General features: G+C 45.0%; 1 pseudogene; it reads right to left on the bottom strand.

Annotated features, from left to right (window-relative positions):
• Nucleotides 1–1958: 1958 nt before the first annotated feature.
• Nucleotides 1959–22260, bottom strand: LOC127665880 (NACHT, LRR and PYD domains-containing protein 5-like; annotated as a pseudogene).
• Nucleotides 22261–23940: the final 1680 nt, after the last annotated feature.

The raw sequence follows: 23940 nt of genomic DNA, 5'->3' as shown, positions 1-23940 counted from the left end.
ATATGGGAAGATGGCACACTAGAGGGTTTAAAGGACTGCCTTCTCTGCACCAGTGAGATAATCCAGTGGGTAAAAATCCTTGCCACGGAAGCCTGATAACTCGAGTTTACTCCCTGGAGTTCATGTGGTGGAACAAGACAGCTGCCTCCTAAAAGGTGTCCTGTGACCTGAATGTATGCTGTGTCACACCTGTGACTATGCACACACCCACACGCTCACATACAGTAATGAAGATACTCTGAAGTTGAGCATGCCCTACAGACCACCCTTTGTTTACATATCTGTCATTTACTAGCACCTACCATCTCTAAGCATGTCACCTGGCATCCACATAGGACTGTATATTTCCAATTTACCCCACTTTGCTGTCTCCATTACTGGGGATCCAACTCAGGAACTCTTTTTTTTTTTTATATATGTCTCACATATCTCAAGCTGCCCTTGAATGTTAAATAACTGAGGCTGACCCTGATATGGTTCTCCTGCCTTCCCAGTTGCATGCTGAGATTACAAGACTATGCTACCATTCCTGGCTAATAAGTACCAAGAGCCAACCCAAGCATCCATGTACCCTGTATCTGTATGTCAGATGATCAAGGTGGCCAAAGTGTTCTGAAGGATGAACACTTCCCTAGCCTTGTAGAGGACTACTGTGGCCCTCCCATCCCCCATTCTCATCACAGATCATGTCACATTGGCCAAATGTCTTGGTGTTGCGTAATTTTAGCTCTCCCAGGATCAGAGAGGCATTCTTGCAAAGCAGCCCCAAGCAGGGACGATGCTAATGATATCAGTACAGAATAGCTGTGTCCTTCTACTCCTAGTAAAATTTCAAACATTTGTGTGAATGGAAGAACGGAATCCACAGTGTGTGTGGAGAGGCCAGAGGAGGTCTCTCTTTCCCTCATGTAACTCTTAAGAAATCTAAGGCTAACAGTCTTGGTAACAAGTACCTGTACTCACTGAGCTAGCTTGCCTCTACTCCCTGAAATGAGTTTTCATTCTCATTAGAAGACTTGGCAGGGGGTCAGGTCAGTCACCTGACTTTGAGGCGTTCTTCTTTTCAGAACATGGTCTCATTATGTAGGCTCTGCTGTCCTGGAACTCACTCTTTGGACCACCAAGTTATCCTGCCACCCAAGTGCTGGGATTCAAGATGTGTGCCTCCTCCCTTGGAAACTTTCATGCTTTCACAAGGAATCAGCCTAGAACATTCGCAGGCTTCAGAAACGCTCTCTGTGTTATGAGGCTGCCAAAAAATTAAAAGAAGCTGCGTGAGGCACATGGAAGTGGGTGTATGCTTCCCTGGTGCTCCAGGCACAAGGACGGCATCCAGAGCAGATGTCCTGGCTTTGAGGGATGGCATCTACCATCTACTCTGTGGGAATGCATGGCATCCCATGACTCAGAAACCTTGTAAGATGGGCAGAAGCTACTCATGTCTTAGGTGTTGTAAAGGTCTGCAGCTATATTCGGTATACTCATGCATCACAGGAGCACAGCAAGGAGATGGCCCAGAGGGATGAAGAGTTCATTTGTCATGTGTGGTGTCTTTGCGTATGTATGCATATTTTTGGACGTGTGTGCACAAGTATGTGGGTCCGCATGCTTGTGTGTGATTGTGTACATGGAACCATTTCTCCCTTCAGTTAGTGCTGTGAGAATATTTTCTTTCTCCATCTCCCAGCACTGGGATTTCAAGCATATACCACACACCTGGCATTTTACATGGTTGTGTGTATCAAATTCAGACCCCCAAGCTTGCATGATAAGCCCTTTAGCAACTGAGTCACGCCCATCTCATCTCTGCCCTTACACCATACCCATTGATTGACATGACACCTGATGCTTTTCTAAATGCTCTGTGTTTATTTAATTCTTGCTACCTCCTCTGAGGTGAGACAATCATTTCACAGATAATAAAGTCCTAGGATGTGAAGGAGAGGGGACTCATGTCTTCAGTTTTTCCACCAGTTACGGTCATCTTCATCAATAGCATAACAGTCACCATCAATCACCAAATGGGGCTTCATAAACTGCAATTCCTCCAGCTGTCTTCTCACATTGGCATAGTACTGCTGCTTCCACAGGCTAGAAAGAAAGGGATGTCATGCTGGGACGTAGATGTCCTGGAAGCCAGATCCGGAACTACAACCCTTTCTGAGAACTGTCAATGAGAGTAGTACGTCACTCCAACTCTGTAAAAAGGACTGGGGAGGGAGCTTCCAAGGGCCAGCCATAATGAAAGAGAGAGAATCACTTTCATTTCTTTGAGGACCTTATAGTTTGCTCCTGCTCCAGTGGATGGCACCACACCCATTTACCTATGAACTTCTTTATCTATCTATCTATCTATCTATCTATCTATCTATCTATCTATCTATCTATCTATCTGTCTTACATATTTACTTATTTATTATTTTATTTTATTTTACATGTTTATTATTCACATTGAACAGGTTAAAATACCAAATAGTCTTGTAAATGCACAAAGTCAGGTTGTAATGAATTAAAACTCTTAACTTATTTCCCATGTTGCTGCAAGACCACGACTGACATTTTAAAAAAAAATGGTCCAAAATTCTTCACCTCTAAATACACATGAATTATACAAAAATTGAGAAATACAGGCATGAACAACCACAACAGGTGTTATCTTCAGTTTCTCTCTGGGAATAATCATTTGTGCTTTGCCATGCCTATACCGTTTGTATAATTCTATTTTTTCTAAATTCTTTGTTTACATTCCCAATCACTTTCCCTGTTCCCAGTCCCCCCTCCCCATATGTCCCATAATCCTTCTCTACACCCATACTCCAATCACTTCCCTCCTTTTTCTCTGTCCTGGTACTCCCTTACAATGCAAGATCAAGCCTTTCCAGGAACAGGGCCCTCTCCTTACTTCTTCATGGGAGTCATTTGATATGCTACTTGTGTCTTGGGTATTCAGAGCTTCTGGGCTAGTTAATATCCACTTATCAGTTATTGCATTCCATGTATATTCTTTTGTGATTGGGTTACCTCACTTAGGATGATATTTTCCAGTTCCAAACATATGCCTACAAATTTCATGTATTCATTGTTTTTAATTGCTGAGTAGTATTCCATTGTGTAAATATACCACATTTTCTATATCCATTCCTCCATTGAGGGATATCTGGGTTCTTTCCAGCTTCTGGCTATTATAAATAAGGGTGCTATGAACATAGTGGAGCATGTGTCCTTATTACATGCCAGCGAATCCTCTGGGTATATGCCCAGGAGTGGTATAGCAGGGTCCTCTGGTAGTGTCACGTTCAGTTTTCTGAGGAACCTCCAGACTGATTTCCAGAGTGGTTGTACCTTCTTGCAATCCCACCAGCAGTGGAGGAGTGTTCTTCTTTCTCCACATCCTCTCCAACACCTGCTGTCTCCTGAGTTTTTAAACTTAGCCATTCTGACTGGTGTAACGTGAAATCTTAGGGTTGTTTTGATTTGTATTTCCCTAATGACTAATGATGATGAGCATTTCCTAAGGTGCTTCTCAGCCATTCGAAATTCTTCAGGTGAAAATTCTTTGTTTAGATCTGTACCCCATTTTTTAATAGGGTTAGTTGGTTCCCTGGGGTCTAACTTCTTGAATTCTTTGTATATATTGGATATTAGCCCTCTAGCAGATGTAGGGTTGGTGAATATCCTTTCCCAATTTGTTTGTTGCCATTTTGTCCTTTTAACAGTGTCCTTTGCCTTACAGAAACTTTGTAATTTTATGAGGTCTCATTTGTCAATTCTTGATCTTAGAGCATAAGCTATTGGTGTTCTGTTCAGGAACTTTTCCCCTGTGCTCATGTCCTCAAGGGTTTTCTCCAGTTTCTTTTCTATTAGTTTCAGTGTGTCTGGTTTTACATGGAGGTCCTTGATCCATTTGGAGTTGAGCTTAGTACAAGGAGATAAGAATGGATCAATTTGCAATCTTCTGCATGCTGACCTCCAGTTGCAGATGATATGATTGTATACTTAAGTGACCCAAAAAAATCCACCAGAGAACTTCTACAGCTGATAAACAACTTCAGCAAAGTGGCTGATTATAAAATCAACTCAAGCAAATCAGTAGCCTTCCTATACTCAAAGGATAAATGGGCTGAGAAAGAAGTTAGGGAAATGACACCCTTCACAATAGCCACAAACAATATAAAGTATCTTGGTGTGACTCTAACCAAACATATAAAAGATCTGTATGAGAAGAACTTTAGGGCTCTGAAGAAGGAAATCGAAGAAGACCTCAGAAAATGGAAAAATATGCCATGCTCTTGGATTGGCAGGATTAATATAGTTAAAATGGCCATCTTGTCAAAAGCAATATACAGATTCAATGGAATCCCCATCAAAATCCAAACTCGGTTCTACTTAGAGTTAGAAAAAGCAATTCTCAAATTCATCAGGAATAACAAAAAACCCAGGATAGCTAAAACTATTCTCAACAGTAAAAGAGCTTCTGGGGGAATCAATATCCTAGACCTGAAGCAATATTCCAGAGCAATAGTGTTAAAAACTGCATGGTATTGGCACAGCAACAGAAAAGTGGACCGATGGAATAGAATTGAAGACCCAGAAATGAATCCACACACCTATGGTCACTTGATCTTCGACAAAGGAGCAGAAAACATCCAGTGGAAAAAAGATAGCCTTTTCAACAAATGGTGCTGGTTCAACTGGAGGTCACCTATGAACTTCAAAAGTTGGAGGCAGTGGGTTTTTAAACTAATTTTAAAAATGTTTGGGAGAAACATATTGGAGTATCATGGGAAGATCTAGTGGCGGGTGGATATCATCAAAAGACTTTATATGGATGTATAAAAGTTTCAAAGAGTAAGCATATTATTTAAAGAAATAAAAACTGGGGAGATAAACTCAGTTTATGAAGTACTTGCCTCGAAAGCATGAGAAGCTCCTTTTAAACCACAATGAAAAGCCATGCTTCCAGACTGGATAGACAGCACAGTCAGCAATCAAGAGCACTGGGTGCCCTTCTGAAGGACCTGGGTTCGATTCCCAGCACCTACACAGCAGCTCATAAACACCTGCATTCTAGTCTCAGATTTGCTGGCCTCCATGAGCTTTGCATACAAGTAGTATATAAACACACATTAAGGCAAACACTCACATATATAAAATATCTAAGACAGAAAAGCAAAACATAATCCAGGATGAACCAGGCATGATTGCACACAGGTTTTATCCCTCTGTGAGCCCGAGGCCAGTGTGTTGCCAGGGCAACCAGGACTACACAGTGAGATCCTGTCTCAAACAAAACAAAACACAAACCCACCATGCAAAGTCCAAGATGGATAGCTATTCTGAGACCTCTCAGGTTCACCCTTTGGTCTTCACATGTACAGGCACACTTATGCATGTGAGCCACATATAAACATGTACACACACACACACACACACACACACACACACACACACGGAAAAGTCCTAAGTGTACAGGGATCTACTCTGTGCTGGGCATTGTCCCAGAATTGAGGCACAGTGATGGGCAAGGGATAGGCAAAGTCCCACCCATTCCAGTTGAGTAAAATGGTGTGCATGGATTTAAATAGCTTCAGATAAATCCCATTTTACCTATAACAGGTCAGTTTGTAAATATCCATGTCTGACTGTGGGTGTGGATGGTAGTGGTGTCTGGATGTGCTCCAGGTGAAAGAGCAGGTTGGGGGCCCAGAGTGAGAGGGAGGCAGTGAGAAATGAGAAGGGAAAGGAGAAGGAAGAAGGGAGAGGGAAGAGAGAATGGAGAAGGGAGAGGAAGAGAAGGGAGGAGGAGGGAGAAGGGAGGGGGAGGGAGGAGGGAGAAGGAAGGGAAAAGGAAGGGAGAAGGGAAGGGAGAAGGGAGCACGTGTGTGGAGGTGCAGAGTGGGAGGGGAAGGGAGAGGAAAGGGAGAAAGGTAGAGAGGGAAAATGAGAGAGAGACAGGGAGAGGGAGAGGGAGGGGGAGGGAGGAAGCAAAAGGGGGAGAGGGAGAACAAGCATGAGCAAGCAGGTGGAGAACAGAGGTCAGCATCTAGTCAGCAGCTTTTCTCTATCTCTCTTCACTCTGGGACAAACTCACCAAATCCAGAGCTTGCTGATAGGCTAGGCAGGCTGGCTGACCAACAAAGTCCAGCATCTTCTGGCCCCCCTAGTGCTAGGACTGCAGGTATGTGCACCACCACATCTGGCTTTTATATGCGTTCCAGAGACCAGGGCTCAGGTCCTCAGGCTTGTGGGGGAAGCACTTTACAGAAGGAACCATCTCCCCCAGACTGCACCAATTGCTGAGCCCATCCTCACCACAGTGCCTTGTGGCTCCACTGTTACAGTTGGCTCTTTGAAACGACATTCTGCCTTTTGGTCTTTTTCTGTGCACGGACCTTGTAACATATTTATGTAAAGATTGCCAGCCTCGCTCAGCCAGCATTCCCACCCCCCCCCCCATTCCCTCCTGCCTGTCCTCACTGACACTCCATTCCTCTAAGTCACTCCTGGGCCTTTTGCACTTACATCCATGAGCTGACAATTGCACTTTGGCTAAATCATGTTTGTTATCTGTAGAACTTACCAGAGTCATCTCACCAGCAGGCTCACCAAGGCTGCTAGCCCAGTCTTCAGTCATGTACTTTGTTTGTTTGTGTTTTTTTTTTTTTTTGGAACAGAGTCATGCTATACAGGGCTGCCTGGCCCAGAATGTACTAGGTATGCCTGGCCTCAAATTTGCAGCAATCCTCCTGCCTCTGCTTTCTTAGAAGACTACAGGCATGTACCACCTTGCACACCATCTCATCCAAATTAATTTCTTGGATTATAAGTATACTTGGGCAAGTGAGATGGCTCAATGGATAAAAATACTTGGTTGCTATGCCTGACAGCCTCCTGAGTTTTATCCCCAGAATCAGCATGATGGAAAGAGAAGACTGACTTTTACAAGTTGTTCTGACTCCACATATGCACATAAATAAATGTTGATATTTTAAAATGCATGTGTTTGTGTTTGAATCTGCATGTGCCTATGTCTACTGTGCACGTTCAGTGCTCAGAGGCCTGGAGATGGTATTAGAATGCCAAGACTGGGATACAGGCTGTGGTGAGCCATCAAGTGTGCTCTGGGAACTGAACTCAGTTCCCCTGCAAGAGCAGCAAATGCTTTCAAGCTATCTAGCCATTTTCCCAACCCTATTTCGACCCACTCCATTTAATAATGAGTGGGAGCACTAGTTATCAGAACACAGCAACCCATCAGTGTCTATGTCCAAGATTTAGCATGCATAATGAACTTGTCTATTTCTGATTGAGGTGGGGTCTGATGCCTATGCTGTCCTAGAATTCACATGTAGTCAAAGAGAGCCCCAGAATTGTGGCCGTCCTCTTGTCTTAAGCCTCACAAGGACTACAGTTGTAGGTGTGAGTCGAAACACTTGGCAAAATTAACCATCTTAACCATTTCTCTATGTATAAGTGGCATTACACATGTGTAGTGCAACCACAGCTCCCATGCATTCAGAAGTCTACCATCACCCCAAACTGAAAAGCCTCTAGATGTTAAATGTCAACTCTAAATTTTCCTTTTGCCTTTTAATTATTTTGGCAGTGGTTCAGATGGAACCTAGGACTTTACATATGATAAGAAAGGGCTCTTCTCCTGAGTTTAAAGCCTCTAACTTTTGTGTATTCTTTAGCAACTTCCAGTCTTCCTGTCTTGATGAGTCTACCAACTAGGAATCTCATATGAATAGTCACACAATATTTGCCTTTTGTGATGGACTGACTTTACTTAACATAAAGTCTTTGTGTCTTATTCATATAGGAACACATATAAAACTCCCTTTCTGCCACTACAAACATGGATGTACAAATTTTGTTTTGTTTTGTTTTGTGTTTTGAGACAAGGTCTCATTGTGTAACCTTGGCTGTCCTGGAACTTTCTCTGTCAGTGGTTATCAACCTGTGGGTACAGAGCCTCCCCTTGGGGGATATGTGAATATCATAATAGTAGCAAAATTATATTTCTGAAGTAGCAACACAATAATTTTATGATTGGGGGACACCACAACACAGGAAGTATATTAAAGGGTCACAGTATTAGAAAGGTTGAGAGCCACTGCTCTAGATAAATGTAGTTGCCAAGCCATGGTCTCAGCTACTTTCAATTGCTTCTGTTTCTCCAACTAATTTATCAGAGTGCCCGACTTTATGTCTCAGAAGACAATTCAGAACTTACCCAATAATCCACAGGTTAGAGTCAGGACAACAGAACACAGAGCACAGCTTCAACATCCCCGATGTACTGAAGTCATTCTTCACCAGGTTTAGGCTGTTTAGGTGCATGTTGCAAGAGAGGGCCGATGACAATGCCTCACAGCAGTTGGAAGTCAGCTCACATGCTCCCAACCTACTGGAAGCCATCAATGGCAGACTTGGCTGGCCTGTAAGAGTTCAACCCAGTGCTTAAAGATGAGAAGGGTCTTCATTCAGAGTCAAATTTAATTGCTCTTGTGGAGAGCCCAAACATTCCCACTTCTAAGTTCTGGCTCTGGTTGCTGCTGGGTACCTCAAACTGCCTTTGTGAAAAAGTCCAGCTACACTGAAATCAGGAATATGATGAGAATTACAGAAATACTTGCTGATTAATAAGTGATACCATATCAAAGATTCAGAAAGGTGAGGAGCTGCATGAGGGAGGCAGGAAGTCTGGACATACTCATGGTACATACAAAGTTGCATGGATACTGCTCTTGTTGGGGGCACTCTTAAGAGATTACCATGCCCTTGTGGTTAGAGATTCGTCAGAGATCATAACATATGAGATAAAGCTGAAAACGTTAAAGGCGTAGGGTTCTAGGAGAATAGATAAAACTGGAGGTGACCATAGTAAGTGAAGTCAGTCATATCTGGAAATTTAATTATTGCACTGTTTTTTCTTGTTCATGGAACCAGGATTGTAAGTAGATACATAAAGTCATATGCAGATGTGATGTACATAGATAGATAAATACACGCCACTAAGGTAGATGTGAAGCTGATTCCAGGGGAGTGAAAGCAAACTAATGGGGAGATAGGGGGAGAGATGTGAGAGGGGAAGGTTCAGAGGGATGTGAGTGTGTCTGTGTGGGTGTGTCAGGGAGAGAGAGAGAGAGAGAGAGAGAGAGAGAGAGAGAGAGAGAGAGAGAGAGAGAAGAGAAGAGAGAGAAGAGAAGAGAAGAGAAGAGAAGAGAAGAGAAGAGAAGAGAAGAGAAGAGAAGAGAAGAGAAGAGAAGAGAAGAGAAGAGAAGAGAAGAGAAGAGAAGAGAAGAGAGGCTAGATCAAAGTACATTATATATTTGTATGGAAGTGTAAGATGAATGTAAAAATTTAAGACTCTATCCTAAGAGCAGCATGGCAGAGAGAATGTCATTGATAAGGGGCACCAGAGTCATGTCTCAGCCATTAAAATCATTTGCTGCTCTTGCACAGGATTTGGTTTGGCTCTCAGCCCCATACCAGGTGACTTACAGTTACCCATAACTCTGGCTCCAGAAGATCTAATGCCTTCTCCTGGCCTCTCCTGTGGGTACAAACATGCATGTGATACAACTAGAGATGCAGGCACACATACACACATTCATACAATAAACTTTAAATTAAAAGATCCAAGCAACCATGGAGCTGGGCATGGTGGCACACTCCCATCATCCTTACGCTCAAGAGGCTGAGACACAAGGATCATGAGCTTGGCCTGCATGGAGAGACTCCACTTCAAAGGGGGGAAGTCAGCTGATAATGGTATGTCAGAGGGTTCTTAAAAAGTTACAATTATTTGTTCTGTGTATATACTTTTAGGCTTGAACACTCTGCATGGGGTGAGCAGATGAGAACTTACTACAGTTTGTTCTCTCCATCAACCATTTGTATCCTAGTGATGGAATTCATGTTGTTGGAGGCCTTTTCCTGCTGATCCATCTAACCGGCCTATATTCTAGTAATTAAATAAATTAGTTTTATTTCTATTTATTTGTGCTGTATGTGTGGGAGTGTATAAGTGCATTATAACTCACAGAACTCAAAATGTGGCCGAGACAGGCATCAGACCCAAGGTGATCCTCTTACTTCATCCTCTTGTGTGCTGGATTTACAGGTGTGAGCCCCCGTACTTGGGTAGGACTCTGTCTAAAAGGTTCCTGGGTAGATGACATGCTGACTAAAGTCCTAAGAATCACCACTAATCCTGGTTGCTCCATATTAATTCTTCCTGCTCAATTCAATGCTGGACCACCAAGATATTAGTTTCTGTATTTCGAATACCTAACATCCAGCACCCAGCACTTATGACCCAGCACCATGACTAGCACAGAGGGGGGAATTCAATGAGCATCTATCTGAAGGCTCTCCCCTGGAAGATCTGGGACACCCAAACCCATGATGGTGAGGTAAATACTGTCTAACTTTATGAAGTCATTAACATGACAGCAGCACCCTGGTTTCATGTCCAGGTCCTCCCACCTCCACTGAACTCATCCCCTCAAAGTGGTGACCCCAAGAAGTTACCCAAGTCTCCTCAGGGATCTGCTACTTTGCTTCAGTCCCTCGCACAGGGTTATGACTCCTTGGTCACCCAGAGCATTGTTACCAAGATCCAAGCTTTTTAAGTGCTTGGTTGTTGTGATCATATAGGCCAGGTCCTCGCAGCAGTTCTCCGTGAGCTGGCAGTCCACTAATCTGCAAGAGACGGGAAGACCCACATCTTCAGTGGGAACAACTACAGCAGGAGTAACATCCAGAAACACTCAGAACATGTGCCTTTATTTCCTTCTAAGGGAATGTCTTGGGGTCAGTGAGATGGCTCAGGGAATAGAGGGAATAGAATACTGCTGATTCTAGTTTGATACCCTGGACCCACATATGGTCAAAGGGGAGAGCTGTTTCCTACAAATTGTCCTCTGAGCTTGTGGCAATAAAGGCTCTCACCCCAAATAAAACAAATGAAATTTAAACAGAGAAGGTCTTTATTCTCTCTGTCATGTAGACATAGGTGCTTATGTGTATGGGGGTGTAATGTGTACATCTGTGCATGTGTTTGGAGGCCAGAGATCGGCATCAATACAATCAACAGAAACACCTTAGTTCTGTGTACCTTAAGCTTGGCATTTTAGAGAGACTTGCTGGCCAGAGAGCCACTGGGATCTGTTTGGCCCTCATTCCCTAATGCTGGGTTTGCAGGCACCTGCTGGAGGCTCTTACATGGGTTCTGTGACTCTAAATGTAGGTCTTCATGCTTACTTGCAAGTTCTATATCCACGAAGCTATCACTGTAGTCTCAAGAGGTGGCCTTTCTAACCTGTTGTCATGAATGGTGCAGAATAGGTATATGTTAGCCTGGGAGAGGGATAGCAATGGGGGAGAAAATGCAGTGGTTGAACAGAGGCATCTTTAGAAAAATAACTTGTATACCAATTGAGTCTCAGCTATAGAAGGGGCCGAGGTTGTGCACAGGCTGAGAGACAGGCGAGGACTGAAGGAGTTGTTGGCAGAATGCCAGGACAGAGAGGAAAGGACACAGAAACTTCTTTTATAATACCACCAGAAGCTGGGATTTCCAAAGGGGTGGAACCTTGTCCTTCTGCCTCAGGCAGAGTAGGGTGAATGGGGGTGGAGTGACCCCACAGAACAACTGGATGCTTTTGTTGGGGCAGAGGTCAGAGTCTATTTATACAGCCCCACCTGGCCTCTAACTCACAGAGGTCCTCCTGACCCTGCCTCCTGAGTGCTGGGATTAAAGGCAGGTGCCACCATGCCCGGCTGCTTATTTGAGGTTGATAATTCAAAGATTCTCAAAGAGTTTGTGCATCTGAAACCCAGACACCCCTGGATATGAAATTTAGTATCACAATGCTGCCCAAAAGGGAAAAGTATCACATCTGACCTCTTGTGACAGCTCATGGATGTAACATACCTGCACTAAAAGATCTGTGTGAAACCGCCTTTATACTCTATGTTTAAGGCAAGTATGCAATATAAATGCACTTTACATTTAGATTTGGGTCCTAACCCTAGGATTGGAGGTGTGGCTCAGTGGTAGAGCACCTGCCTAGAATCCCCCAGTAAGGGTCTGGGAAGTATGGCTCAATGGTAGAGGCCCTGCCTATAACCCTCTAGTGAGGGTCTGGGGATGTGACTCAGTGGTTCCCTGCCTAGAACCTCCCAGTGACAGGCTGTGGCGTGTAGCTCAGTGATAGAGTGCACATATGTCAGTATCTTGGTTCCACTCCTGGAGTACCTCAAACAGAACCCCCCTCAAAAATATCTCCAAATAATCTCTGAAGACATGAACAGATTTTAGGGATCAATGACCACCAAGAACTCATAGTTGTGCCTTGGGGTTCCTGTTGGTAGTAATTCCTTCCTTCCCTCAACTCTGTGGACTCAGCTCCTCACGTTATCTGGCTAGTGTGACTGTCAGGAAGATGAGCACTTGACCTTAGACTTAGTTTTTGATTCTCACTTCGCCTTACCCATCTCTTGCATTCTAGCAACCTGGGCAGCGGGGATGACCCTTAACCCCACTGTTCACTCACTCCAGTTCTTGAAGGGAACAAGTGGGCTCCTTTAAAGCTTCACACAGCAGCTTCATTGCACTGTTTCCTATGGGGTTCATGGTCAGGCTCAGGTGTGTCAGCTTTCTGTTCTTTGTGAGCATCAATGCCAGGAAGCTGCAGGCGTCAGATGCAATGTTGCAGTGATTCAGTCTGTGGAGACAAATGGAAGAGAAAGATCACCACTGTTCTTTCCCAGGGCCTTGAATAAGTAAGAGACTCCTGCTGGCCTCATTTAGCCTTCTGTAGGATGGCACTCCTATTGCTTAAGTGTGTGTGTGTGGGGGGGGGCGTGATTAAAGAAGTTGGCAGTTACTGGGGTAGGCACTAGCATCAGGGCATACTGGAAGAGTCTCGAGCTCTGAGCAGGCTGGCGAGATGGCTCAGCAGTAAGAGTGCTTGCTGTCAAGCCTGAGAACGCAGTCCAAGTTCATTCTCCGGGAACTACATGGTGGAAGAAAATAACTGACTCCTCCCTTCTCTGCCACCCATATGCATGCTGTGCAGGCACACACACAGGCACAGGCACACGTGCGCACATACCCTCTGACCCTCTATCCCTCCTGTATTTCTAATAGGATGAAAAAATTAAATTACATTTGATTTGTATGTGTGGTATTGCCCTTATGCTACGGTGCATGAAGAGAGGTCACAGGATAAGTGGCTCAGGTTGGTTCTCTCCATCTTCACTGCAGGTCACAGAGATCAAATTCAGTCTGACAAGCTTGGCAGCAATGCCTCTACCTGCTGAGCCATCTTGCCAGCCCCAGTTTTTATTTTTTTTAAGACAGGATCTTTGTAGTAGCCTACTGGTACTGGCTGGGAACTCAGTGAGGATCACTTAGAATTCCTACCTCTGTGTCCTGAATATTGTCATTACAAGTAAGCACCACCCCATGTAGCTAAGCTTATATTCTTTAATAGGCTTCCTGTTTTATGAAGACATGTGAAACACATGTCCCTGTTTTCAAAGAAAGGCATGTGAATCATGGAGGACACGCCACATGACAACTTGTAGAACTCAGCTCTCTCCTTCCATCATATGGGTCCTGGGGATTGAACTCAGGCCATGGAGCTTGGCTGCGAGTTCCTTCACCGGCTGCCTCACATCATAAGCTTTATTCACAAGAAGTCATTGGTGGACTAATTGTTCCAAGGGAATGAACACGAAGCAGCACCCCACGTGCCCAACCAGAAAAAGTAGCTTTAACTCTTTCAGCAGCGCTAATCCTAGTTAACAAGAATCTCATTCTTTGTCAGACAGAAGGTTTATGGTTGAAGATAACTTAGTTTTCAAAACATTTACATGGCACTGCTGTCACACAGCAGCCAAGGACAGTGTCTTCCCACTGCGGCCTGCACGAGTGCTGTTCCTAGGAGTCTCCAGCACCATGTATCTGTGGTCTTAGCCCAGAGTAAATTGCTGCCTCCTAAAATATTCTTTTCATAAGTACGTGTCTAAAGTGTGCATGTGTGTAGGCCATTGAGAGTCGTTCCTTGAATGAGATCTCACGTCTCATGAGGCTACATAAGATCCTGCTCTCAGAAATCTCAGGCTGGAGGGATGGCTCAGTGGGTAGAGTCCCCGTTAGACAATTGTAAGGACCGGTGTCTGGATCCCTAGAGTCCAGCACACATCTGCAATCCCTTCACCGCTAATGGCAGATGGGGATGCCTAGAAGCTAGAAGGTTGGCTGCTGGTGTCTTCCTTGATGGATCTCCACCACCTCATTACATCAAGGCAGAGCCGCTCCCTTGAACCTAGAGCGTGCCGATTTGGCTAGTCTGTCATTCTCAGTGGCTAACAACAGAGCGCGCCAGCTCAGGAAGGCAGAAGCTGAGACTCGTCGACTGAGGCTGTCCTCAGTGTGGCATGCATGTGCATGCTCACACGAATGGGTGTCCCACACGTGAATGCTCACCCCTCCCTGACACACGCACACCCCAGCTAGAAAGTGACTAAGCACCAGGGGGCTAGGATGTCCCCTGTGACTTGCTAGATGAAGATCGTCAGGCACAAGCGAGGGTAGATCTAGACCAACAGTAGACATTAAGGAAAGCATTGTTCCATAAAAAACAAAACCTGAGAGTTGAGTAGATGATGAAAGTATGGTCAATGACCCCAGGAAGAAAAACCCGGGTCACCAGGAATGACAGCTTCAGACTGGAGAGGCAAGCATGCTTAGGGAGCACAGCTCGACTGTATTTGAAGAAAACCTTTTCTGCCCCAAGAAAACAAAGACAGAGAGCGACAGGATTTCTAAGGACAGCAAAGCACAGAAACAGACAGGGACAGGACTCAGCACAGACAGCTACCCAGAGACACAGGTTCTACTCCTACATTCAACAATATCTGCATCAAATATTTAAAAAGTGCTGTGTCCAAAATGAACATGTTAAACAGTTTTTGCTTCATATTCAGTAACAGAATATGACTGCATACCATATATACTTCACTGCGTTATTAGAAGACAGAGTGAGCAGGGAAATGTGTGCAGGATATTGCAAATGCACCATCTTATATTAAAAATAACCACCATAAAACTTTAGATCTTTGGGTAAAGTGGTTTGCATGAGGAACTGAGTGCACATCTTAGGAATCTATACACATGCAGGTCAGACTTAGTGACCCTCCTATAATCTCACTGCTTCTGAGGCAGAGATAGATGCACTGAGCTATAGCTAGCTAGCATACATGAATTGGCAAACTGGGTTCAAGCCAGATACTCTAGATAGAGTGTCTGAAGACAACAGCAACCTTCAGCCTCCTCATGCATGTGCACACACATCTGTACCCATACATGTATATGTCCTCTTAATTGTCTCTACCCATAAACAAAGCAAATTAAAAAAACAAAGGTTGTGTTTGGAAAGAATTTTGAAGGTTGGTAAAACGGCATAGTGGGTAAAGGGGCTTGCAGCCAAGCCTAATGATTTGACTTTGATCCCTGAGACCCACATAGTGGGAAGGAGAGAACCAACTCCTGCAAGTTCGCCTCCCGACCTACATGTGAGTGCTGTGGCATTCGTGCTCATCCCTGTATATAGATAATCATGTAATAAAAGTCTAGAATCATCTTCAAAACATACACAAGTAGCAATAACAAAATGGTCTCATACTAATGAGGGTCAAAGAACCGGAGCCCTAAACATACTGGGAGTGCTGTGAAGATTATGAACCTGTCTGTCCTCAAGGAGGCTCAGGTACTGGAACAATTGGCTCACCTTGGGTGGTGCCCCCTAGGGAGATGGTGGAACCTTGAGGGGAGCCTCACTGGAGGAAGCACACAGCTGGAGGTGGGCTGTGAGAGTTACAGCCTCATCTCACTACCCATTCTCGCTGCTTCCTAAGTGTGTTAAAAAAGGTGCAGCAGCTTCCTGCTTCTTGCTCCTGCTTCCTGCTTCCTGATCCTGCTTCCTTCTTCCTTCTTCCTGCTTCCTTCTCCTGCTTCCTGCTCCTGCTTCCTGCTCTTGCTTCCTGCTCCTGCTCCTGCTTCCTGCTCCTACTCCTGCTTCCTGCTCCTGGTCCCTGCTTTTTGCTCCTGCTTCCTGCTTCCTGCTCCTGCTTCCTGCTTCCTGCTCCTGCTTCCTTCTCCTGCTTCCTTCTCCTGCTCCTGCTTCCTGCTCCTGGTCCCTGCTCCTGGTCCCTGCTCCTTGCTCCTGCTTCCTGCTCCCTGCTCCTGCTTCCTGATCCCTGCTCCTGTTTCCTGCTCCTGCTTCTTGCTTACTGCTCCTGCTCCCTGCTCCTGCTTCTGCTTCCTGCTCCTGCTTCTGCTTTCTGCTTCTGCTCCTGCTCCCTGCTTCCTGCTTCCTGCTCCTGCTTCCTGTTTCCTGCTTCCTGCTCCTGCTTCTGCTCCTGCTCCCTGCTCCTGCTTCCTTCTCCTGCTTCCTGCTCCTGCTTCCTGCTCCCTGCTCCTGCTTCCTGCTTCCTGCTTCCTGCTTCCTGCTTCCTGCTCCTGCTTCCTGCTTCCTGCTCCTGCCCCTGCTCTTTTGTTTCTCCTGACTGTTGCTGATCCTTCTCCATGGAGCAGGAATCTCTCTCTCTGGAACAAACCCTAAACAAACAAACAAACCACAAACCCCTTTTTTCCTTAAGTTACTTTTTGTCAGGGTGTTGCATCACAGCAATAGAAAGTATCCAATACCCTGGAGGAAGCTACTCCTCCTGGCCCCTGGACCATCACTCTAACTCCTGTACTCCAACCTCATCCCCACATCTTTCCCTTACAGAACACACACACCTATTAGTCTGAAAGCTGTGATGGCCTCCCAAAGAAACCAACCAGACTCACATCAGTCACTGGAGAGCACATTCTGGATGCCTCATGCACCGACACAGCTGTTGCACTTTGTCAGTCCCCAGGCTGTTGTTTGACAGGCACAGGTGAGTCAAGTTCTGGTTGCTGAAAAGGATGTGGCAGCTGAGAGGTGTGAGGTCACAGCTGTCCAGGCTGCAAGGAGAGCCCACACCCCAACAGAGAAGACAGTGAGGCCCATTGTTGAGTTTCCCTCTTCTGAACTCACATCCCAACATTTATTATGGCACTATTCACAACAGCTAAGCTATGGAAACAACTGAAGTGTACAGCAACAGAAGAAATGATATGGAAAATGTATATGTAGTTAATGGAATATTTTTCCATCCACCACGAGAATGAACTTGCCATTTGTAGAGAAATGGACGCAACAAGAGACAAGCATAGTAAGAAAATCAAGCCGATCTCATTTGTGGTTTCTAGACTTAATTTTTTACAATTATTTAAAATGGTTGTTTGTGTGTATCTGTATGTGTGTGTGTGTGTGTGTGTCTATGTGCGTGTTATGTGGGTATCCAAGGAGGCAGAAGGGGGCGTTAGATTCTCTGGAGCTGGACTTACAGGTGATTGTGATGCCCAATGTAGGTATTCAGAACTCTGAAGAGCAACAAGTTTTCATAACTGCTGAGCCATCTCTCCGGCCTCACACTTTTTAAAAGTGCATTTTATTTCTTGCATGCATGCATGGGGGCACAGTGTGAGTGTGAGTGTGTGTGCGTGTGCACATGCGCATGTAGAGAACAACTGAAATGAGTCACTTTTCACCATGTGGGTTCAAGAACTAAGCTAAGATCGCCAAAGCCTGGTGCTGGTCCTGCCAGCCAGCCCATGATTTTGTGTGCACATACAATTGTGTACATATAACCATCAGGAAAATAGAAATGAATGTGTCCAGAGAATGAAAGGAGATAGTGGGAGGAAATATGGGTGAGAAAGGGGAGAATATCTGTGTGTGAGTGTTATGTTGAGCACACAGGAGGTACATGCATAGGGTCTGGACGGGTAGCTCAGTGGTTAAGAGAGCTCGCTCTTCTTCCAAAGGGCTTCAGCTCCATCCCCAGATCCTATATGGAATGTCTCACAACTACCTGTAACTCAAGCTCGTAGGGATCCGATGCCCTCTTCTGCCCTCCCCAGGTACTGCACTAACACACGGGCAGCCAATAAATAGAGTAGATCTTAGTACACACACACACACACACACACACACACAAATTCATTTACACTTCCCCTCGGCAGCAGACATCTTTACCTGCTGAGCCATCTCACTGGCCTACGATTTCTTTGTTGCTGTCTGTCTCACTGAACACCGCTATGAATCCATGGGAGGAAACTCCTCTATGTGTGATGATAGATTGATTATGTAAACTATTTGATTGTATATTTCACATAATTGACATATTTTCCAATGTAAAATCTACTTGATTGATTCATAATCACCCATTCAAAGGAAAGACTAGACTGCCAGACTAGAAAACAAAAGTGTTATAGACCTCTTCTCATAGGGCTGTGGCCAAACTAACCACCCCAACAGACCTGCAGTTCTTAGGGTGGCCTGTTGTGTGATTATTCAGTATCACTAATGGTGGATCTCTTCTGGTGAATAAAGAACACAGCTGGATTGGACCAATGTCCAGCAACCACATTGACATTATTGTCATGTCTTCTGTTTCTGGCCTTTAAGACTTTTATTTACTTGTGTATGTTATGCGGGTGCAGTGACTGCAGAGGCCACAGGAAGGGACTGCAGCCCTTGAAGAGTAACAGGTGCTTGTGAGCCATCCAGTATGGGGGCCTGGAACCAAATCCAGTGGTGAGTGCCATTAAGTCCAGCCTTGCCTCTGGCCTTTAAAGAGCAATTTGTACTATTTGTTACAGTGACTTTAATAAGCTAGAGCTGTGACAAGTGTTGCTAGACACCTCTGAGGGGTGACCATGGATCAGAAGTGCTGTTTTTCCCATTGACAGTTCGTTCATGAATGAGTGACTTTAGCCTAGAACTGCCTCCTTGCTTAACAGTGAAACTAAAGATGGCAGCCACTCCATAGAGGTTTGGAGAAGGAAAGCAGGCAGGCACCAATGAGAGCTGGTAAATCTCATTTCAATGTAAATGGTGGAATCTACAATTATTAGCTCTTCACTCTCCTCTCTTTATACAGGACAACTGGACCAGTAACACCTGCCCTAAGTTTTCATGTACAAGTATGTCTATATACAACATTTTTAGACTTCTCTCTTCTGTTATCTCCCAGGTCAGAGTTATCTGGCATTCAGATGAACCCTTTTAGGACTTTCCTCATTTTTTGGCATGTGTAGTATGTGCATGTATTTGTGTATCAGTGACTGCACATGTATGTGCAGGTACAAATGTCTCTGCAGGCATGCTTGAGGCCCAAGGTTGACATTGGTTACTTCCTTGGTCATTCTCCATCTTTTTATCAAGGCAGGGTCTCCGACTGAACCCAAAGCTTGTCAATTTGTCTAGTCTGACAAGCCAGATTGCTCTGGAGATCCTGTCTTCCTCCTTAGTGCTGTATGTAACCCACCAAGGCCATCTAACATTTACAGGGATTCTGGTGATCTGAACTCTGGCCCTCATGCTTGTACAGGTGTTCTTTACCAACCTCTCCAGAACTTCTTTTTGGTTTGTGTTATGTGTGAGAGAGTGGGGGAGGGAAAAGAGAAAGACAAGGAGAGACAGGAAGAGCGAGACACACAGAGGGAGAGTGACAGAGACAGAGAACTGGGAAGAAAGAAAGAGAGAAGACAAGCTCTCATTGTGTAGCGCAGGCTGACTTTAGACTTGCTATGATCCTTCTGCTTTAGCCTCCTGGGTGCTAGTCACATAGACAACTGTACACCTGTGCCAAACTGTACCACCCTCCACCACTTTTTCTGAAAACAGGACATCTTGCTAGACAAAGCAGGTGGGCTTCAAACTTGCCACCCCCATGACTCAGCAACCACAGTGCTAGGTTACAGGTATATACTTGTTTTTAATCATTTCTATATTTCTTAATGTGTATGTGTGCACACAGATATGCCATAATGGGCATGCGGCCAAAGGACAACTTTGGGGAGTCCTCCCTCTCTCTCTCCCACTCTTTCTACTCTCTCCCCCTCCTCCCTTGCCCTCTTTCTCCCTTCCTTTCTCTCTCTCTCCCTCCCTCCTTCCCTCTCTCTCTTTCCACCATATGTGGTCTGGGAATTAAACCCAGGTCATCAGGCTTGGTGGCAAAATCCTTTATCCCCTGGGCCACCACACTGGTCCTGGTTTTAATGTTCACAAAACACTGGATTTGTATGAATATGGATACAATATTTATTCCTTAAAATCTACTGTTGAAATGCTCAAGTTGCTGGCATGTAGCCCATTCTCTTTGCCTGTCTCCCATCCCCACTATACAATGCCAAATCATTATTGCCCCACCTCCAGAACTTCTCCATCTCTAACTCCCTAGAGCAGTGGTTCTCAGCCTTCCTAATGCTGCAGCCCTTTAATACAGTTCCTAATGTTGTGGTGATCTCCAACCATAGTTATTTTGTTGCTACTTTACAACTGTAAATTTTGAACTGTTATGAATCATAATGTAAGTATCCAATATGAAGAATATCTGATATGTGATTCCCCAAAGGGTTCACTGTGAGACCATAAAAGACATCCTCGTTTCTGGTTGAGCTAGGTTTGAAACATCAGTGACACGTGAAGCTCAAGGAGAAGGAAAACCAAAGTGTGGGTGCTTCAGTTCTTCTGAGAAGGGCAACAAAATACTCTTGGGAGCAAATATGGAGATAAAGTGTAGAGCAAAGACTGACTGGCCATCCAGAGTGTGTCCCACCTGGAGATTCATCCCATATACAGTCACCAACCCCCAAAACTATTGTCAATGCTTGCTGAAAGGAACCCGATATGGCTGTCTCCCGAGAAGCCCTGCTAGAGCCTTACAAATACAGAGGCAGATGCTCGCAGCCAACCGTTAGACTAAGCGTGAGGTCCCCAGTGGAGGAGTTACAGAAAGGACTGAAGGGATTTTCAATCTCATGGAATAACAACATCAACCAACCAGAGACCCCCTTCCCCCAGAGCTCTCAGGGACTAAGCCAAGGGGTACACATGGCTCCTGCTGTGTGTGTAGCAGAGTATTGACTTGTCAGCCATCAATGGGAGGAGAGGTTCTTAGTCCTATGAAGGCTAGATAGATGCCTCAGTGTAGGTGAATACAGGGCAGGAAGTGGGAGTGGGGTGTTTGGAGGAACACCCTTATGGGGGGGGGACTGGGAAAGGGGATAACATTTGGAATCTAAATAAAGAAAATATCCAATAAAGATAAGGAAAAGAAAAAGAAAACCAACAAAGAAACCCCAGTGACTCCACAGATGACCCTGCAAGGGACAAGAGATGTTTTGCCATGCTCCTAGACCATGCACCACGCCTCTGACAGGAGGCTGGAGCTCTCCATAATTCTGTGGCCATCAGCCACAAAAGGGCAATGTCCCAAGTTCCCCAACAGGTAGAGGATGTGACCACAGTAGCCTCAACATCCATCTCCATTTTAATGAGGCACCTAAAGGTCTGGAGGCTTAGCCAATAAACTCCTCTTCCCAGACACTGCTCCCTGCACAAGGTATTTAACCTCAGGCCTGCCCTGAGAAAGTGGGGTACGGATACTCACCACCACTCTCAGCCATGACAGTAAATGCCCTGAAACCATGGACGGCCTCTTTTCATCCAGATCCGCCATGGGGAGCAATGGAGCCGCCCTTCCCCTAAAGAGCTGCATCCAGTCTCCCACAGAAAGCTTCTCAGTGCTCCCAGTCATGGCCTCCACTAAGCCAAGCTGCCTGCCTAGCAAGCCAAGGACTCTCCTCTCTGCAGGACCCAGCAGGAGAGTTCCCCTTTTTTCCCTTTGGCCCCAGACTGCAGGCCCCCACTCAAATCTCAGCTCTTCCACCCCTCGCAGCAGAGTCTGGGTGCAAAAGAGTATGACAACATGATGACTGCAGCCTCTGTGCAGGCTCAGGGACCCCCGAGCCGGCTCCAGCAGTCCCCTGGACTTCAGATTGCACTTTCCCACCCCTGGAGTGGTGCCCAGCAGCTTTACATAGCCCTGTGCCAGCCAGACACAAGCATGAAGTAAGCATAGACAAAAATACAGCATCCAGCCTCCACTAGTGGCCTCAGCCCTGGGCTGGAGTGGACACGGGCCGCCTTTTAACTCACAGTTTATCACCCACAAATTGCTGTAGTTTTGCAACTTCCTGGAAATTATTCCAAATTCTACCGTTAAAAAGTCCCACACTCACCTCAAGGTCTCCAGGGAGCATCTTGGCTGTTTCAGCGCGTTACAGACTGACTTCATGGTATCATCCCTCATGGGAGTGTTCCCTAGATTGAGGAGCTTTAAGTTCCTATTGCTAACAAGGAGCTTCCATAGATACTTCAGGCCAGACACGATCTTTGTACTCTTAAACCTGCAGACGTAGTGGTGGGGGAGAGAGAGAATAGTCAAAGTTAATTGCTCATTTAGTTGTTAATCACATTTAATTAATAGCACTCTTCTGTTTACCCATCTAGCCAGCTCTCAAAGCCATAGTTCTTTGCATAGAGTTTGTTTCTGAGACAGTATCACATAGCCAATGCTGTGTGAAACTCCTCCCTCTGTCACTCAAGTGCTGGGTCTGCAGCCCTGGGCGAACATTGCTGTCAGTTAAATTTTCCTCTTCTGAGATGGGCTCTTGATTTATCTTTTTTTTTCTTTGTAGCTTAAAATATTCTTTTTATTATTCGATATATTTTTTATTTACATTTCAAACGATTTCCCCTTTTCTAGACCCCCACTACCCGAAAGTCCCATCAGCCCCTTTCCCTCCCACTGTTTTCCCACCTAACCCCTCCCACTTCCCTGTTCTGGTTTTGCCCTATACTGCTTCACTGAGTCTTTCCAGAACAAGGGGCCACTCCTCCGTTCTTCTTGTACCTCATTTGATGTGTGGATTATGTTTTGGGTATTCCGGTTTTCTAGGTTAATATCCACTTATTAGTGAGTGCATACCATGATTCACCTTTTGAGTCTGGGTTACCCCACTTAGTATGATGTTCTATAGCTCCATCCATTTGCCTAAGAATTTCATGAATTCATTGTTTCTAATGGCTGAATAGTACTCCATTGTGTAGATATACCACATTTTTGCATCCACTCTTCTGTTGAGGGATACCTGGGTTCTTTCCAGCTTCTGGCAATTATAAATAGGGCTGCTATGAACATAGTGGAACATGTATCCTTATTACATGCTGGGGAATCTTCTGGGTATATGCCCAGGAGTGGTATAGCAGGATCTTCTGGAAGTGAGGTGCCCAGTTTTCGGAGGAACTGCCAGACTGATTTCCAGAGTGGTTGTACCAATTTGCAACCCCACCAGCAGTGGAGGAGTGTTCCTCTTTCTCCACATCCTCGCCAACATCTGCTGTCTCCTGAATTTTTAATCTTAGCCATTCTGACTGGTGTAAGGTGAAATCTCAGGGTTGTTTTGATTTGCATTTCCCTAATGACTAATGAAGTTGACCATTTTTTTAAAGACGTTTCTCCACCATCTGAAGTTCTTCAGGTGAAAAATCTTTGTTTAACTCTGTACTCCATTTTTTCATAGGGTTATTTGGTTTTCAGGAGTCTAACTTCTTGAGTTCTTTATATATATATTGGATATTAGCCCTCTATCTGATGTAGGGTTGGTGAAGATCTTTTCCCAATTTATTGGTTGCCGATTTGTCCTTTTGATGGTGTCCTTTGCCTTACAGAAACTTTGCAATTTTATGAGGTCCCATTTGTCAATTCTTGATCTTAGAGCATACACTATTGGTGATCTGTTCAGAAAATTTCCCCCTGTACCAATGTCCTCAAGGGTCTTCCCCAGTTTCTTTTCTATTAGCTTCAGAGTGTCTGGCTTTATGTGGAGGTCCTTGATCCATTTGGAGTTGAGCTTAGTACAAGGAGACAAGGATGAATCAATTCCCATTCTTCTGCATGTTGACCTCCAGTTGA

Source organism: Apodemus sylvaticus, chromosome 1, assembly GCF_947179515.1.
Source record: "Apodemus sylvaticus chromosome 1, mApoSyl1.1, whole genome shotgun sequence".
NCBI lineage: Eukaryota > Metazoa > Chordata > Mammalia > Rodentia > Muridae > Apodemus > Apodemus sylvaticus.
Note: the sequence above shows the minus strand (reverse complement) of the source record. Positions and strands in the feature narration are given on the sequence as shown.